General features: G+C 40.0%; 1 protein-coding gene across 1 annotated transcript in view; it reads left to right on the top strand.

Moving 5' to 3' along the window:
• ATF6 (activating transcription factor 6) overlaps positions 1–19,452 on the top strand; it is a 239,836-nt gene that overhangs the window by 50,929 nt on the left and 169,455 nt on the right. The window lies entirely within an intron of this gene.

Here is a 19,452-nt window from a genome sequence, read left to right as displayed (position 1 = left end):
ACGCTAGGGAAAAATAGATATGTTTTTTTCCTCCTCAGAGGCAAGATGACAGAAGAAAGATTAGTTCTTCTTTCTTGTTCTTCCTGGCAGAAAGTAAAGTTCATGTTTTTTGTAAATGAAAGAAGCCTTAGGTTATTAAACAGAGCACTGATAAAGCAGAATACTGACCTGAGAGAGATCATGGGCCTTGAAATTAGACTGAGTTCAAATCCTAGCTTCCCCACTTAGCTTAGTAACTTTGTTGTCTTATTCAAGTTACTTAATCTCTCTATGCCTCAATTACTTACCTTTAAATTGTAATTATATTATTACCTCCCTCAATACTATGAGACTTGAGTGTCAGTGATTATAAGGCGCTTGAATGATTTCCTCCCTAACTAGAGCAGTAATTCTGTTTCCTCTTCAGTAGGTTTGGAAGAGGAATTAATATAAATATTTTAAGCATTCTAGCTGTATTTGACACAGGTTTTCAGCTAAATCACAACTAAGAAATGCTGCATTTATGTTGAAATCATAGAATACTAGAATTCAAAGGGATCTTGAAAATCATCTTTTTCTGATTCCCACTAAGCGTGGCGTACTTTACACATGAACAAAATCAATACCCTAGGTGCTGGGGAGCCAGAGAGGAATTAGACAGGGGCCATGCCTGTAAAGACCTCACGATCCAGCTGTGAGGGGAGACGCATACAAGGATGAGTGTAACATGTGATAGATGTCATAACATCAACATGAACAAAGTACTAAAAGAATATAAATGAGAATATGCATTCCTTGAGGAGACGGTTCATGTCATATCGATAGATGCTCAATTCATGTTGTTGAATGCCAGACTGATAAGGGAAATTCCATAGAGGAAGCTGAATCTTAAAAGTATGATGATCGTTCACCTGGTGAAAACTACGGGAAAGGCAGGCCATGCAGAGGGAGCAGCATGATAAAAGGCACAGTTACAAAGTGGCTGACATGTTCAGAAAAAGAGTGAAAAATTCAGTGCATTTTATGTATGTTGAAGTGTGTGTGAGGAAATATAGCTAGTGATACAAGTGAGGCCAGATAATGAAGGGCTTAGTATGCTGTTATGTACAGTGCTACTGTAAACCAGTTTTTTAAAAAACCTGGGTTTTTAGGCAGAGGGTAACATAATCAGTTTTGAATCTTAGGAATACGACTTAAAATGACTCTGAGGGTGGTATTGAAAATGGTTTGGATGGAGGAGGAACTTTTGACAGACAGCATGGGATTCTGTTGATACATGTAAAGCAATAGATGAGAGTCTGAACTTGGACTATGGTGATGGAAAGGATGGACTATCCCAGGGTACATCTCTGATGTAAACTCTGTGGGATTTGATGATGAATACAGTGTGGAATGTGAGGAAGAAAAGAGAGAAAGTAAACATAATTCCAGAATTTCTCTCTTGAGGGACCAAATGGTGATACTCTTATATGAAGTAGCCAACATATAAAGATGAATAGTTTCATGATAGAAAATAATGGTTTTTATTGTTAGTATAAATTTGAGATAGTGACTAGATATTGGGAAATTTGAGATAGTGACTGCTGCTGCTTCTGCTAAGTCGCTTCAGTCGTGTCTGACTCTGTGCGACCCCATAGACGGCAGCCCACCAGGCACCGCCATCCCTGGGATTCTCCAGGCAAGAACACTGGAGTGGGTTGCCATTTCCTTCTCCAATGCATGAAAGTGAAAAGTGAAAATGAAGTTGCTCAGTCGTGTCCAATTCTTAGCGACCCCATGGACTGCAGCCTACCAGGCTCTTCTGTCCATGGGATTTTCCAGGCAAGAGTACTGGAGTGGGTTGCCATTGCCTTCTCTGGAGACAGTGACTAGATATTGGAAATTACCGATTATCTGATAGATAGACAGAGATGTTAGTGGAGTAGCTGAGATTATCCAAGGAGAAAAATAGAGAAGAATAAGAACAATCTGAGGGACTCAGCATGAACAGTAATAGATAGACCATAAATAAATAACATAGATAAACAATAGAAAGGCACTCAAAGTGAATAGGATTGGGGACAGAATGAGAAGATGATTTTCTGAAGCCAAGGATGAAAAGAGTTTCAGGAGGGGCTTGAGCAGTGGTATCACATGTTGAGGGTTTGGGAGAGGCAGAAAACATGAGGATACTGAATTTGATGCCTAGCATGTCAGTGGTAATCTTGGAAGGCAGATTTATTAGGGATAGGAGTGAAATCTATGTTAAAATTAGATGAGAACTGAAAGGAATTATCAGTTGAATAATAATAATCTCTTTTTTATTTATGAAGATTTTAAACAGAAAATAGTGTAATAGTATAATGAACCCCCTTTTCACATGCTTGATGGCCAAACCAGGCCATTCCCATTTTATTTCTATGTAGTCGTCTTCTAAAAATAAAGTCTAGATCTCATATTGGACTTTTGCTGTTGTTTGATGTTAGCGCATTCTCTTCATGGAGTCCCAGAGACCTAGCTTTTTAATTAGTTAACTAAGACAACTCAGTGAAAAGTCTTAATTCCAAGTTGACTTATTTTTGAAAGTTGACACTATACTGACAAGTTACATAAAATATGCTGAAGAGATACCTGAAATAAGCATTTGAATTATTTAAAAAAATTTTTACTACTTTTTTCATTATTTATTTTTGACATTTTACCCATATTCTTTATATTAAAATTATTTTGTTTTTGTGTTTGAAAACTGGACTCCTGTTTTAAAAAGACATTTATTTGTTTCACCACATCAGGTCTTAGTTGCGGCATGCGGGATCCTTCGTTGTGGTGCGTGGACTTCCCAGTTGTGGCGTGTGGGCCCCCTAGTTGTGGCACAGAGTCACATTGTGCATGTGCGGGCTCAGTAGTTGTGTGTGGGCTTAGCTGTCCCGTAGCATGTGGGGTCTCAGCTCCCCAACCAGGGATCAAAGCCCTGTCCCCTGCACTGCAAGGCAGATTCTTAACCACTGAAGCATCAGCAAAGTCCCAAGCAGTGCGCCTTCTTTATTCAACAAGATCTCTCTCTTGATTAACATAGGAGGTAAGAGACATGCTAATCAAAACTTTGTCATCCTGATTTAGGAACCTGAATGTAACTGAATTCCCTGAATAAAATGAATTAGGTTCCTGTAGAGTGAATATAAAGTCGTCAGTTAGTTCAGTCGCTCAGTTGTGTCCAACTCTTTGCGACCCCATGGACTGCAGCACACCAGGCCTCCCTGTCTGTCACCAACTCCTGGAACTTGCTCAAACTCATGTGCATCGAGTCGGTGATGCCATCCAACCATCTCACCCTCTGTCGTCCCCTTCTCTTCCTGCCTTCAATCTTTCCCAGCATCAGGGTCTTTTCCAATGAGTCAGTTCTTCGCATCAGGTGGCCAGAGTATTGCAGTTTCAGCTTCAGCATCAGTCCTTCCAATGAATATTATTAGGACTGATCTCCTTTAGGATGGACTGGTTGGATCTCCTTGCAGTCCAGGGGACTCTCAAGAGTCTTCTCCAACAGCACAGTTGAAAAGCATCAATTCTTCTGCACTCAGCAACAGCATCAGTAGAGTCATGAACAGCTCTCAAAACGAAGCATTTTATACTGGGACCCTCAGCACCAGATGGAGCTCCGTGAATGTAGGTTGTGGTGACCAGGGGCTTCTCTTTGTTGTGGTGCACGGGCTTCTTACTTCCGTGGCTTTTTTGTTGCATTGCACAGGCTCTAGGTGCATGGGTTTCAGTAGTTGCAGCCCGCAGTCTCAGTCATTGTGGCACACAGGCTTTAGTTGGTCCACTGTACGTAGAATCTTCCTGGACTAGTGCCGGGGTCCAGCCTCGGCAGGATCCAGGGGGTACCCTCAGGATGAACGGTGTCGGCGAGAGGAGACACGTGAGACCAGCCTTGATAGGGCCAAGTCTGCGAGGGGGAGAGAGAGAGAGAGGCCAGGTGGGGGGTGCAGCAGAGTCTGGCACATCTTTATTTTTTTTACAGTAGCTTTTATATTCTAAGTTAGTACATTTTTAAGGGGAAGATAGTTTAATATTACATCGGCTCATCCTTCACGAAACCAGGGTGTTTTCTGCATACTTCTTTGTGAGAGTCTTGTACATTATCTTCTGGCCTTGGGGCCTATTGACATTTTATGACCTAGGTGAATGCAAAGCTGTTTTCCGTAATCTATTCTTTAATGAACACAAAGGTCAGTCCTTTTGCAGAAGTTATCAGTTAAATTTATCTAAAAGGTTTACCACACAAAGACTCTGCAGCTCCAGTGAGGCAGCCCCTGTTTAGCATTCCTGGTTAAAATTAACAATTCTAAACTCTTATTTTTCTAAATCTTTAACTATAACCACTTTTAGAATAATATTTTTGTGTTCTCTAATAGGGCTTCCTCACCCCCGGAGGGCTCTGTGCCTATTAGGGCCTTTATGTGACCAGGTTCTTTATGCTGTTTATGATTAAGGTGTTGTGAGCAGTCATGTGCATTAGTTCGCATTTGCCAAGCAGGCTAGAATGCCAGCAAAGGGGTCTAAATTGAAACACTCCTTTCATCCTGGATAATCTTATAGGATACCACTGTCCGGTGGACATATTAATTAAAGTTCTAAGTTGATTCTGTTTGGAAAGAGATCAGGGAAGGCCTTCTACCCGTGTCACAGAAATTAGGGAGTAGTCTAATACAGCAAGCATCGGAAAGACAGAGATAATCCTTAAGGTGAGTGCCGGGGCAGCTTTTCTAAATCCCTGAAGTCCTGATCTGCCTTGCTTGTCAGGTCTCCTCCTCACGACCTTGTCATGGGTGAGATCTCGTGTGCTGGCTCCCGGCAGACTAGGGATCGAACTCATGTCCTGTGCATTGGCAGGTGGATTCCTATCCACTGTACTACCACGGAATCCCAGAGATACCCATTATGCATGATTTCTTAAAAGCTGTGTGCTTTTAGTTCCTCATTTGTTATCTAGGCTCTGTGAGGTGAGGGTCTCATTATTTTTTCACTCAGACATACACCATATACTTTTATATGTTTGTCAGGTGCTGAGCAAGGAACCAGGAATGTAAACATGATTAAAAGCATGTCTAGTAAGAGAAGCACATATGTAAACAATTGTAATATGAAAAAACATTATGTAGACATTGTGTAAAGATAGGAGCATATTCTTGAAGGAACATCAATAACTCTGATAATGGTAGTCACAGAGACTTTTTGTAGTAGCATTTGATGAACGAATAAAGACAGTGGAATTTTGTTGCAGGAAGTGAGAATGGTGTTGGGTGTGTCCTGTTGTGAAAGTCTGTATAAGTCAACAGAGATTTGAAAGATAAGACAGGAACAAAAAATTTTTAATGAATTATTCATCTTCACAGATGCTGAGATGATGGGTGTACCAGAGGATGGGTCTTATTTCCATGAGCAAGTAGATTGACCCATTATGGATGGAGGGGATAGTGGTCTCAATTTATCAATAAAGGTTTGTGTTTAAAAAAATTAGATGGATAGTACAAAAAGAGTAATTAAGAATGGAAGAAAGTTGAAATACTTGAAAATCCTGAGGAGCAACCCAAGGAAATCTATGTCTGTCTTTATGTGAAGGCTTTAGGAACAGAAAGCCAAGAAGTACTGGGAATATTAGGAACTGTTCAGATTTTTAAAACATGTTTAAAAGGCTTAGACTGAAGATAAAAAAACAGAGAAGAGCTAGAAGGAATGAAGAAATATCAAAATGTCTTAACAAGTTGGAGTATCTCCAGACACCAAGAAGGAAATAGGAAAGAAACTGGCTATAAAAATTCACACAAAGCAGGAATTATTTCTTCTGGAGAAAATTCAGCACAAACAGTGAAATATCAAAGCTAGAAAGCAACAATGACTTGAAAGGCTGAAATCTACCCCTGAAGCAAATGTTGGGTATGAAGATATTCCATCATGTGTATTATTCAGAAGTATTTCTTAATTGACCTCACCGTTTGCAGTCTTTTTCACTGCAAGACAGAGGATCTTCTCAGACCTGGGAGTCTGCCAGAGGAACAGGAACTCCCTAGTTGAACCTTATTAGTACCACCTGGAAGATATCTATTGAACAACTTCCACATCCGTGGCCTTGTGTATGTGTGTGTATGTATGTGTGTATATATATGTGTGTGTGTGTATATATATATATATATATGTATATATATATATATAAAGCAAGCATTTTTCTGTTTTGATTGGTATAGAAACTGCATAGGCTTTTAAATAACAGACCATGAGTTCTAACTCAACTTTTCTCAGGTACCACAAAACTAAGTCTGGCCAGATGAATAGACATTTTAATCAGAGATTTCAAAAGCATTTTAGATTTAGGAACATAAACTCTTTCAGAAGAGCTCACATTACCATAATAGTGTTGTTAATGTTGTTTCAGATGTTCAATGTAGAATTGAACTTTTGTGTCTTATTGGTATGGGTCCAAGTGAGAAAATATATAACACACGTTTGCCAAATATAGGTATGCCTTAAGAAACATTTCCTGAAGGCAGTTGGTGTTGAAATGTAAATACATCTTACGTCTAAAGTAAGAGAGTTTTGTCAAAGTAATATGTAGCAAAACTGACTAGTTTGAAGAGTTTTGTGTACCCAAATAGTTACTACACCGAAAAAGAAAATAAACTAAATAGACTTAAAAGGGTTAATTTTTCTGACCTTATTGATATTGCGTAGATGGTAAAGAAGGCATCTAGTGATTTTTGGCACAGGATTCAAGGAACTGGCCTATTCTGGGTGGTCTATAAAAACAGTAACTCTAGGCAGCAGGGAATAGCCAAACAGGACAAATGTGAATTGGTAGGAAACCCTCTTCTCACTTTCTACTCATTGAGGTTGATTCTATGATTATTAGTCATACTTTATAAAGAACCTGAAATTTAATCCAGATCTCTTTTTAAAAATTATCATTAAAAACTCTGCCTTTTCTACTAAACCCTAAAGCATTTTTTCCCCTATCATTATTCAAAAAACCATTAAGGACCTCTGTTTTTGGCAATATGGTGAGCTAGAGGTACAAGGAAACTTTGCATTTTAGTATACCAGAAAATGCTAGATTAAAAAACAAATCAAAACTCTTATTTCATGGCTGAACTGAGGAAAAAGGAAGGATTTCGCGGAAGCCAGAAATACTGAGCTAACATGAATCTATGCTGGTAAGCTGTCATTGGAAGTAATGTTTGTTCTGGAGTTACTTCCGTATCCTTTTGGCCTAGCATCTGGGAACAGGAAAGAAAGCTCTGGACCCAAGCAAAGTGAAAAGTCGCAACTGAAGCCCTCCTACCCCCACCCAAATAAAGTCAGGACTTCCAAAGAATTCCATTCTTGGTTGCTAAAAGAAAAAAAAGTAGATTACCATACCACAGAGGGGGAGTGTTGCAAAGTACCTTGACTTTGAGTAGAATTTCAAAAAAAAGTTTTCTCTTTACCACAGGCCCTAACTCATGGAGGTTTGAGCCTGAGTTTATACTACTTGTGTGGCCTCCAAAAAACCAAGACAAAAATCTAGCTTAAGAGATCCTCTGTTGGTGCTACTACTAGTCTCCTGGCCAAAGCAAATGCCAGTCCTTCTCAAAGAAAGGCACTTTAAATAGACATCTGAAAAAATTGCCAAAGGTAGGATTTCAATTGAACATGAATGCACATCCCCTCACCTTCTCCAAATTGTTAAACAGGCTACCATGAGCAAGAATGAGAGGAAATAAACTATAGAGTGAAACTCTGAAAGACTATCGATATTTGGATTAATAGATATGAAATATAAAATAAGTATGTTAAAAGAGGGAGTTAAAGTAACATGAAAGAACCAAAGACTATCAGCATTGATCAGGACATTTTGGAAAATATCTGGAAACATGATAATTAAAAAGTTTAAATTAGAAAAACAATGCACATGTTAAAAAATTAGACACATTTGGAGAAAGAAATAATAAATGGGAAGATGGAGCTGAAGAAATTATACAGAATGTAACATAGAGACATAGAGATGGAAAACATGAGAGCTATTAAGAGGCATGGAGTTATACTACCATAACTAAATAATAAAAGTAACCAATAATCAGTAATCAGTCATGAGACGTACTGACATCTTGTACCTCCTGATGTGATGCACTGAAAGGGCACAGTATGACTTTTGGGATAATCTTGCCAAGAATCCATAACCTGGATTTTATCATGAAGAAACGTTAGATGAGGCCAGATTTGAGGGACATCCAAAATCTTTTGTAGTCTTCAGGAGTGTCAGGGTATTAAGGAAGAAGGAAAATGGACTGAAAAGATTTTGAGACATAGAAATGAGTAGCCAGCAACAACAAAAAAAATAATAAATGTGAACGAAATGTTTTTTTTTTTTAGTTCCAAAATATTTACTGAAAGCGTTCAAATCTTTTGTGGATGAAACTAAAACAAATTGATGGTATAAAACATTAACAGTGTCTACTTGCTCTGTCGGGGCCAAGGACTCATACCCACACCCAGCCGGTGCTTCCCCGGGGTGGGACTTGCCCACCAACTCCTGGAGTTTTGCTGGACATCAAACAGGTTAACAGGACCAAATCCGTGGCAGGCCATGCGGCAAGGCTGTGCCCTGCGTGGAGACCGCGCTGGGCACGCGTCCGTCCAAAGGGCTCTGACAGGGCTCTGAATGTGGGCGCTGGGGACCGAGGCCCACCCTCACGAGACCCTCTCCTCGGGGTGGCACAGAGCTGGCAGCCCTGGGTTCCACATCTCACGGCCTGGTGGCATGGCCACCCTCTAGGAACAGCTCACAGTACCTATAACTGGGGACGCACGCTGCATGAAACCTGCCAATGGACCCCAGGAATAAGCACACTGGCCTAAGGGTGCCCGCAGTGCCCCCACTGGCTGGGGAACCCCCAGTGCTGTTCTGAGTCACCAAGGTGAGCCCGAGGCTCACGGGAGGAGTGGAGGGTCCTTCTGGTGAGCACCCCCTAGGACACCCAAGGAGGCAAGCATCCAGGGCCCCCACCTCGCTGGGGGCTGGGGGGCGGTGGGGCTGGCCACGGTGGTCAGGAGCAGCTGCCGGCACTGGCCATGACCTGGGTTCCTACCCACCAGTGCACGGGGTGGGGGGTGGGGATGGGGCTCACATGGCCCCAGCAATGTGCTGGGAGATGCAGGGACCCACCCGTCACCCTGCCCAGGCTCCGGAGCGAGGGGCAGAAAGAGGCCCCACTGGGTAAACCACGTGGGCTCGATGCCCCAGCGGAGTGTGGAGCTGGGGAGAAGGTAAGCTGGACCGCAGGCATCCAGCACGCCTGCGCTCTGGGTTCACTGGGGGCGAGGCAGAAGGATCCACCCCGGCCGCCTCGCCCAGCAGCGCCGGCACCCCCCACATTGAGCCATCCGACCCCTAACCCCAGAGCTCAGGGAGGGAAGTGCCATCCCCACCCTGTGCTGTGTGTGCCCGTCCAGCGGCCCCTCCCCAGCCACACCCCCCTCATCCCGCCCTCATGCAGCTCTCTCTGCAGACACACCCGAGGCTCCCAAGTGTATCTAGAGTGGTCTGTTTTCAAAAGCCAATATATTAAACAATGAATTACATGGGGAAAAAAAAAAACATTAACAGTGTCTAGTTTGTAAGGTTAAAACAAACCAAGACAGACGTTTAGTATTAGCACCCCCCATCTTTGGGGACTATGTTCCAAGACCCCTCATGGATGGTTAAAATCATGGATAATATGAAATACTATTAATATATATATATATATATATACTATCTTGTTTCCATATGTACATACCCATGATAAAGTTTAATTTCTAGCCACAGTAAGAATAACAGCAGTAACTAATAATAAAATAGAACAGTTATAACAATATACTGTAGGAAAAATTATGTGAATGTGACCTGTTTCTCTCTCAAAATAGCTTATGGTACAAATTAATACCTTTTCCATTTTAACTAAGCACTGTGGCCATACACTGTGGCCACAGTGTATGTGGCCACATACAAGTTACACACTGTGGCCATAACTTCTGCAGCTTGAGATGTGATGATGAAACTAGTACGGATTTCTTTTCCCTTCTTCGCAGTTTCATGGATCGAAGATTTGTTCTTACTTAGGTCTTAGCAACCTCAGCATACAGTTTTTTTCCTTTTCTTACCGAGTAGAGAGCCTTACCTTTTCAAATAAAGGAAGCACTCTGTGACTTCTCTTTGGCATATACAGATTGCCAGCATGACTGCTCCTGCACTTGGGTGCCATTATTAAGTAAAACGAGGGTTACTTGAACACAAGCACTGCAGTGTCGATCCTGTGACAGCTGACCCGGTAACTGAGAAGTCTGCAAAGTGACTCAGCAGGGGGATAACTGACGGCCTGAAGTGTGGGACTGAACGGACAGTTCAGGATTTCAGCATGCTACCCGGTGCACAATTTAAAGCAATCATTGTTCGTATCTGGCATGTTTCATATAGTATTTTTATTTTTTTAGGTTGCGCTGAGTCTTTGTTGCTGGTCTCAGATTTTCTCTAGTTGCAAAAAGCAAGGACTACTGCCTAGTTGCAGTGTGCTGGTTCTTACTGCGGTGGCTTCTCTTGTTGGAGAGCGTAGGCTCTTGGGCATGCAGCCTTCAGTAGTTGCAGCCAGGAGCTCAGCAGTTGTGGCTCGCAGGCCCTAGAGGGAGGCTTCAGTAGTTGAGTCTTCCTGGACTAGGGATCAAACCTGTGTCCCCTGCATTGGCTTATCCACTGTACTATCAGGGAAGTCTGTCATTTAATATTTTTAGATTGTGGTTAACCACAGGTAATTGAAACTGCAGAAAGCAATACCACAAATAAAGGGGGACTACTGTAATTTCTGGATAATAATAACTGATAAATTGTGAGGGGTGTAACTGAACTTAACGTACTCAAAGTTTGTATTGTTTGAGAAGTAGGTAAAGATAATGACTATGTTTAGAATGTTAAGTTGATATTTTAAGGTTTTGAAGGGTAACCTCTAGCAAAATATAACTAGAATATATCATTGCTAAGTCTAGTGTATCATGGAATGAGGTGGACAGATTCATTCCAAAAGATGGCATTAAGAGAAATAAACAGTTCAATTATGAAAGCACAAAATACTGTAGTAAAAATGAATCTAGAATATTTTCTGTAATCACAATGAGTGTAAATGTACTGAACTCTGCATTTAGGAGGCAAAGATTGTCAGACTGGATTGGGGAGAAAAGCAAAATTTGGCTTTATGCTATTTATAAGAGAAATACCTAAAAGCATAAAGCTGCAGAAAAGTAGAAGGTCAGAGGATAGAAAAAACAAATAGTAGTCAAAAGAAAGCCTAGTATCAGACACATATACTTTAAGGAGAAAAGCAATGTTAGACATAGTCGCTACATGTTGATTTAAAAGTTTAGTTTACCAGGAAGATATTATAATTCTAAACTAGTATGTTCCCAGTAATATTCCTTGTAAACAATTACTGACAGACCTACAGGAGGAAATTGACCTTCTGCTGCCATAGTGGGAAATTTTAGCATACCTCTCTCAATAATTGATCGACCACATAGACAAGAAAATCTGCAAAGATACAGAAGATTTGATTATTGTCATTATTAAATTTGATCTGGTGGCCATATGTATATACAACTGCATCTGTCAATACAGTTTTCCAACCATATGTGAAAGTGTTAAAAAATTGATCTGTACTAGGCCATAAGGGAAATATCAACAAATTTCAAAAATTAACATATGGAATATATTCACTGTCCGTGCAATTAAGCTGGAAATCAATAACAAAAAAGATGAAACTAAGAACTTCTAAACCACTACAAATTAAAAGGCACAGTTCTAAATAACCCACAGTTCTAAATAAGATCAAAGAAGTCATAACAAAATTTGGTATTAAACTGGATATTAAAATGCTGTTTATCAGACTTTGTAGGAAGTACCATGCTGTGTGGGAAAAACAAATTGCAGAAAAATATTTACAATATGATTATATCAAGTTCAAATCAGGAAAACTGTACTTTATGAATGCATGTGCATATATGAAGCTATAAAGAAAAGCAAGGGAATTGTTATTTTAGATTTAAGAATTGGCATTGAGCAAATTGAACTCACCCCTAGGCTAGGCTAAGTATTTTTTTAATTGAAGGATAATTGCTTTACAATTGTGTTGATTTCTGCTGTACAAGAACCTGAGTCAGCCATAAGTATACATATTTCCCCTCCCCTTGAACCTCCCTTCCCCGACCCATCCCACCCCTCTGGGTTGTCACAGAGCGCCAGGTTGAGCTCCCTGCATCGTCCAGCAGGTTCTTACTGGCTCTCCCTTTTCTGTGTGGTAGTATATATGTTTCAGTGCTGCTCTGAAGTGGTCCTTCTCTCTCCTTCCTCTGCTGCATCCACAGGTCTGTTCTCTTTGCCTGTGTCTCTCTTCCTGCCCTGTAAATAAGTGCATCAGTACCGTTTTTCTAGATTCCATATATATGTGTGTTAATATATGATATTTGGTTTTCTCTTTCTGACTTACTTCACTCTGTATAACAGGCTCTCAGTTCATCCACCCAGGTTCAATGACACAGTCATTCCTTTTTATGACTGAGCAATATCCTATTGTATACATGTAACACAGCTTCTTTATCTGTTCATCCGTCAGTGGATATCTAGGTTTCTTCCATGTCCTGGCTATTGTCAGTAGTGCTGCCGTGAACATTGCGGGTACGTGTGTCTTTTTGAATTATGGTTTTCTCAGGGTATATGCCCAGTAGTGGGATTGCTGGGTCATATGGTGGTTTTATTTCTAGTTTTCTAAGGAATCTCCTCACTGTTCTCCATAGTGGCTGTATCAGTTTACATTCCCTCCAACACTGCAAGGGGATTCCTTTTTCAGCACGTCCCCTCCAGCATTTATTGTTTGTAGGTTTTTTATAATGGCCATTCTGACCTGTGTGAGGTGATACCTCATTTTAGTTTTGATTTGCATTTCTCTGATAATGAATGATGTTAAGCATCTTTTCATGTGTTTATTGGCTGTCTGTATATCTTCTTTGGGGAAATGTTTGTTTAGATCTTCTGCCCATTTTTTGATTGGGTTGGGCTTAGTATTTCTTTTTAGAGTTCCCATTTATCCTATATATATATAATAGAATGTGTCACATTTCACTGATTAGTTGTTGGTCTGTCTGTCGTCACTGTTATTGACTCCTTGACTCCTTTCAGCCATGCTACATGGCTTTCAGGATCTTATTTCCCCAACCAGGAATTGAACCTGGGCTCCTGCAGTGAAAGCATCGAGTCCTGCCCACTGGACTGCCAGGAAATGCCCTTTTTTTTTTTTTTTTTAAGAAATATATATATATTCTCAGCATCTGTATTGTGCATAGTCCATTGTAGACACATGTTGCACTGAATTGTGAAGAAAGGTTTAATCATGGTGACAAAGTGGGAACGGCCTTCCAGGCAGAGGGAATATTCTGAATAAATGCTTAGAGAGGTGAAGGAAGATGGCTGTTACCTACAGTAAGCTGCAGTCAGGGATGGCTAGAGCTTACTTTGTTCTTATTTATTTATTTTTATTAAAAAAATTTTTTTACCTTGCTTTTAGATTGTGTTTGACATATTGTAGCTACTTGCTAAATATTTGTTGAATGACAGTTGAGGGACTAAGTGAAATGAATGATTGAATGTGAATGAACATAGGTTGTATGATAGGGAATGGTAAGCAATTAGGCTGAAAGGGTAGACCGTGTCCAGGTCCATAGGTCATCGTGCTCACAGTAAAGGAGAACAGCATAAAACAGTGACTAATGCAAGGACATGTCACAGCAAGGACCAAGTAACGTGGTGTATGTAGTGAGTATTGTGCTGAGAAGAGGGAAATAGATGGAGATAATTATTATAAAGAAAGACATTTACAGAGGAGAGTAAAATTAAAGGTTTATAAGGAGAGAAGGAGAGAGAGACATTCCAAGGGAGATGTATGACGCCTGATAGTAACCAAAGTATAATATGAAAGGTTCCACGAAAGTGGGAAAGAAGTCTTCCCTCTCTTAAAAAATAAAAATGGCAAAGAAATTTTTTTTAGTTAATTGATTTATTTTAATTGGAGGATAACTGCTTTGCAGTATTGTGGTGGTTTTTGCAATACATTGACATGAATCAGCCACAGGTCACATGTGTCCCCCCATGCTGAAACCCCAAATCCTAGGCCTCTTATGATTGACTCTGTTTTCTTTATTTTTTTCTGGTTGTACATTTTCTAAGGTACTTTAATTTTCATAGCTGTTTTCTTTATCTCATTACTACTACGTCCTGTACTATAAATGTAGTTTCATCTAATAATTTTTCATACACTAAACCTTCTAACAGACATTGAAATTGGATAGGGTCCAGTATAAATGGTTATTATGTTTTAAATGTTATGAGGTTGAGGGAGAGATATTAATTTTCTTTTGTTGTTATGGAGAGGACTTATCTTTAGAGTTTCCTTCTGTTGGGTTCCTGCTTCCAAGGAGTAGTCAAAGATCATACGTGATGTTGTTCATATTAAAGACATAGTTTTTCGTTGCTTCTCTATGCTGTGTTTCTATTTGACTTGTAAGTTTTATTGTTTTAAGTTTGAGCTTCATGACAGTTTTGACATTAGGTAAGTTTAACTTGCTCCTCGCCCCAAGGATTGGTGTAAATCTCACAGTTGTACAAATATTCAGGAAATATAGTGAGGTGGGGAAAATAGGCATTGTTCATTTTAGACACTAGTGAACTAAAAAGCCTCTTGATGAAAGTGAAAGAGGAGAGTGAAAAAGTTGGCTTAAAGCTTAACATTCAGAAAACTAAGATCATGGCATCTGGTCCCATCACCTCATGAGAAATAGATGGGGAGACAGTGGAAACAGTGTCAGATTTTATTTTGGGGGGGCTCCAAAATCACTGCAGATGGTGACTGCAGCCATGAAATTAAAAGACGCTTACTCCTTGGAAGGAAAGTTATGACCAACCTAGATAGCAATTATTTTAAAGCAGGCATTACTTTGCCAACAAAGGTCCGTCTGGTCAGGCTATGGGTTTTTTCCCAGTGGTATGTATGATGTGAGAGTTGACTGTGAAGAAACTGAGTGCCGAAAAATTGATGCTTTTGAACTGTGGTGTTGGAGAGACTCTTGGGAGTTCCTTGGATGCAGGGAATCCAACCAGGTCCATCCTAAAGGGAGATCAGTCCTGGGTGTTCATTGGAAGGACTGATGCTGAAGCTGAAACTCCAGTCCTTTGGCCACCTCATGTGAAGAGTTGACTCACTGGAAAAGACCCTGATGCTGGGAGGGATTGGGGGCAGGAGGAGAAGGGGACGACAGAGGATGAGATGGCTGGATGGTATCACCGACTCGATGGGCATGAGTTTGAATAAATTCCGGGAGTTTGTAATGGACCGGGAGGCCTAGCGTGCTGTGATTCGTGGGGTCACAAAGAGTCGGACATGACTGAGCGACTGAACTGAACTGAAAAATATTTCTTCATGGAGGGAAGTTGAATTAATTTAAGAAATGAGGGGGAAATAAAGAGGAAAGGAAAATAGATAAATTTTGATAGAAAAGAATTTCTAAAAGGTTCTGTTAGCAACATAAAGTTTAACCAGCAACAAATTGTGCTAAAAATGCTTCCTTCTTTGTAAAACAAGGTGATTAAGAGCTAGTTGGAAAAACATCAGTCTGAATGCTATTTGCAATTTGTTGTTTATTATTACCTTTATTATATTCTGAGTTTTGTTGGCTCTTGAATAATGGTAGGGCAACAGCTTTTATCATAGAAGTTTGTCTGATGTTTTGCTAATTTTCCTTTTCTCCTTAATAGTTTGGATGACTTTTTGTTAAATTCTCTTTATAGTGGTTTTCAACCTTGCCTGTACATAATCACTATGAAAATCTTAAAAAGACAGCTAACTAAAAAAAAAAAAAAAAAAAGACAGCTAACTGAGCCCTACCCCAAACGTATGGAATCTAATAAGATGGGTCTAAATCATTTCTTTTCTTTTTTTTTTTTTCCATTTATTAGTTGGAGGCTAATTACTTTACAATATTGTAGTGGTTTTTGCCATACATTGACATTTCTTTTTAAATAAGGCATTTTTCTTTGGATTATCCTGAGGTATGTCCAGGGTTGAAAACTACTGTGTATAATTTTGTATTTCTTCCCTTCTATACATTGACCCCTATGGTAATTGTAAGCACACTTACCCATTAAATTAGAAGATAATGAATGTGAAAGAATTTTTTTAAAATCTCTAGGTAGGCACTTGTATACTCCTAGGCTTGTTTATTGAGGAAATTTATGGACTTGTGTTTTGGAGAGAATAAGAGCCACAACAGAATCCTGTAAGAGGAACTTCTTCCTGGCACATAGGACTGCAGTATATAGATTCCTTTGTTACTTTTTCCCCTTTCTACATATTTAAAAAGTCACTTTAACCATTCTCCTTTTCTGCAAGTAATAAAGCAACATCCTTAGGAGGTTTTAAATACACTAAGTCTTAACCATGATGCTGGGAAAGATTGAAGACAAGAGGAGAAGGGGGTGACAGAGGATGAGATGGTTGGATGGCATCACTGACTCAATGGACTTGAGTTTGAGCAAACTCCGGGAGATGGTGAAGGACAGGATGGTGAAGCCTGGCATGCTGTGGTCGATGGGGTGGCGAAGAGTTGGACATGACTTAGCGATTGAACAACAAAATAAGCAAGAGTTTGAAATTGATAATACTTTTCCTTTGTTCAGGGTTAGGTGCTGTCCTCTCACAGGAACCATAATCTTTACAGTTTAAGACATCAGACTTGGGTGAGGAAGGCAAATCATACTCCTTAGGGGCCAGCTACTCTGTGGTTTTCTTAGGACACTATGTTATTAGGGAAAAGATCATCACAGAGAATATGGTATTGAATTTGAGTTGCCTGGAGCTGGTTAGAAATAAAGTGTCTCTAATTACAGTATTCTCTAAGTTTGTCAGCTTTTCATTATTTTTATAGGACGAATTCTAACTTTTTATCCTGAGATGAGCCTGTCTCCAAATCTGGCTTCAGTTTTTCCCCTTATTCATTTGCTGAGCACACTTTGCTGTATGATATCACTATTGGCTGTAGGTTAAAAGTTACTCTATAACTTAGATGTCAGACTTCAAACCACCAAGTATACATGGTTTTGTTCAGCCAGACTTTGAAATGAAATCTAATTCAAGTTTTTGGCTGAAAGTACTTTCCACATTTATCAAAGTGACACATAAACTGAAGAAATACTATATATCTAAATACTAGATGTTATTGAATCTGGAATTGCAGAGAGGTAGCAGATCTAACTGGAGAAGGAAATGACAACCCAATCCAGTATTCTGGCCTGGAGAAGCCCATGGACAGAGAAGCCTAGTGGGCTACAGTCCGTGGGGGCACAAAGAGTTAGATATGACTGAAGTGACTTAGCCAGCCAGGAGACCGAAGATCAGTTCTTTTCCCAAATGTCTAATTTATTCATGTTCTTCAAAAAAGAATCTTTGCAAAGTAATTGGTTTTCTTTTATTCTAGTCCCTATAGGGTTTCACCCTTTGTTTAAAAAATTGACATAGAGTCTATAAATAGTGCAGAGTTTTGAGGGCATGGAAAATTCTATTGATGATTTTCTTTAGTTTTGGCTTTCTTGTGAGTTACACATAGGGAGGCATATAAGGAGTATTGCAATGGCTTTATAACATATCACTTGGCTACCTTTACCCTCAGACCTGACTTGTCATAGTGAAGGGAAAGCAGTTGAAATCAGAAAGGTACATCCTTTGCTAACTTCCTTCTCTACCTAGAGTAAGTCAGTCTCTATGTCACTTTCAAAGATAAAAGAAGATAATGTGGTAACTTCTGCTGCTTCTGTCTTGTGAGAGGGCATCAGGGAGAAACTAGGGCAGATGAGAAAACTGTCAGAGTTTAAGTTGGTTACTTTCTTTAGACTATAAATCTTAGTTTAATGGGAAACAAGAATGAGTGGCCGGTTTGTTTAAAACAGCTTTTTCAAACACCATTTTCAGTACTGAGCTGTGCAAAACATAAATAATAGAGGGATACTCAGCTTTACTTTGTAATAAGTGAGGGTCTGGCCTAATATTAAGGTAGTATAAAATCACTTTGAAACTTTTGATTTTGCAAAATATATGTGTAATTATGTGTTGCTTCTAGGCAGTTTGCCTTTAATGTCTTATTTTCTCCAGATTTGACCTGTTCTGTCATTTTAGTATGGAGAAGGCAATGGCACCCCACTCTAGTACTCTTGCCTGGAAAATCCCATGGATAGAAGAGCCTGGTAGGCTGCAGTCCATGGGGTTGCTAAGAGTTGGACACGACTGAGTGACTTCACTTTCACTTTTCACTTTCATGCATTGGAGAAGGAAATGGCAACCGACTCCAGTGTTCTTGCCTGGAGAATCCCAGGGACACGGGAGCCTGGTGGGCTGCTATCTATGGCACAGAGTCGGACACGACTGAGGCAACTTAGCAGCAGCAGTAATTTCAGTAAACATTTGAAACTTATATTTTAAGGTATATTCTACAGATGGTTTTTGGCTCAGATGGTAAAGTGTCTGCCTACAATGAGGGAGACCCAGGTTTGATCCCTGGGTTGGGAAGATCCTCTGGAGAAGGAAATGGCAACCCACTCTAATGTTCTTGCCTGGAGAATCCCATGGATGGAGGAGTGTGGTAGGCTACAGTCCATGGGGTCACAAAGAGTCAGACACAGCTGAGCGACTTCACTTTCACTTCACGGATGGTTTTTAACTGAGTTATGGCTAGTGTAGCATGAAGTGTGAGTGTGTGCTATGCATCTAGACTTCTTGGTTTCTGTGTGTTGTGAACATAAACTGACATTGACATCTTATGTTACCAGTCAGTTTATCACAATCCATGAGCTCTGAGAAGCTCATATTGGAGAATCACAGATACTCCGTATGCTTGATGTGGCTTTCTGTCTGAATCCTTTTGGGCTTCCCTGTTGGCTCAGTGGTAAAGAATCCACCTGCCAATACAGGAGACGTGAGTTTGATCCCAAGGTCGGGAAGATCCCCTGAAGAAGGAAATGGCAACCCACTCCAGTATTCTTGCCTGAGAAATCCCATGGACAGAAGGAGCCTGGCAGGCTACAGTTCATAGGGTCATAGAAGAGTCAGACACAACTTAGTGACTAAACAACAGCAACTCAACCCTTTTATTGGCATTCTCAATAAAGCAGCATTACTTACTTTAATTTTCCTTCCCCCCTATTTTGTATAATGTGAATTTGAAAATGAGAGATAAATGGAAATAAGATAGTTGGGAAAAAAGATGAGTGCAAAAGTGAAGACAGTTTCAGAATAATCTGCCTGTTTGTTGATACCACCTGTGCTTGGTTGGTAAAGGTAGCAGGTTTTTATGTGTTTTGCTGTTGAGCTTTTATTTATAAACATTTGCTGTGCAGCCAGT

The sequence above is a fragment of the Cervus canadensis genome, chromosome 2 (genome assembly GCF_019320065.1).
Source record: "Cervus canadensis isolate Bull #8, Minnesota chromosome 2, ASM1932006v1, whole genome shotgun sequence".
Taxonomy (NCBI): Eukaryota; Metazoa; Chordata; class Mammalia; order Artiodactyla; family Cervidae; genus Cervus; species Cervus canadensis.
The sequence above is the reverse complement of the archived record's forward strand: the minus strand, read 5'-3'. Positions and strand labels throughout refer to the sequence as shown.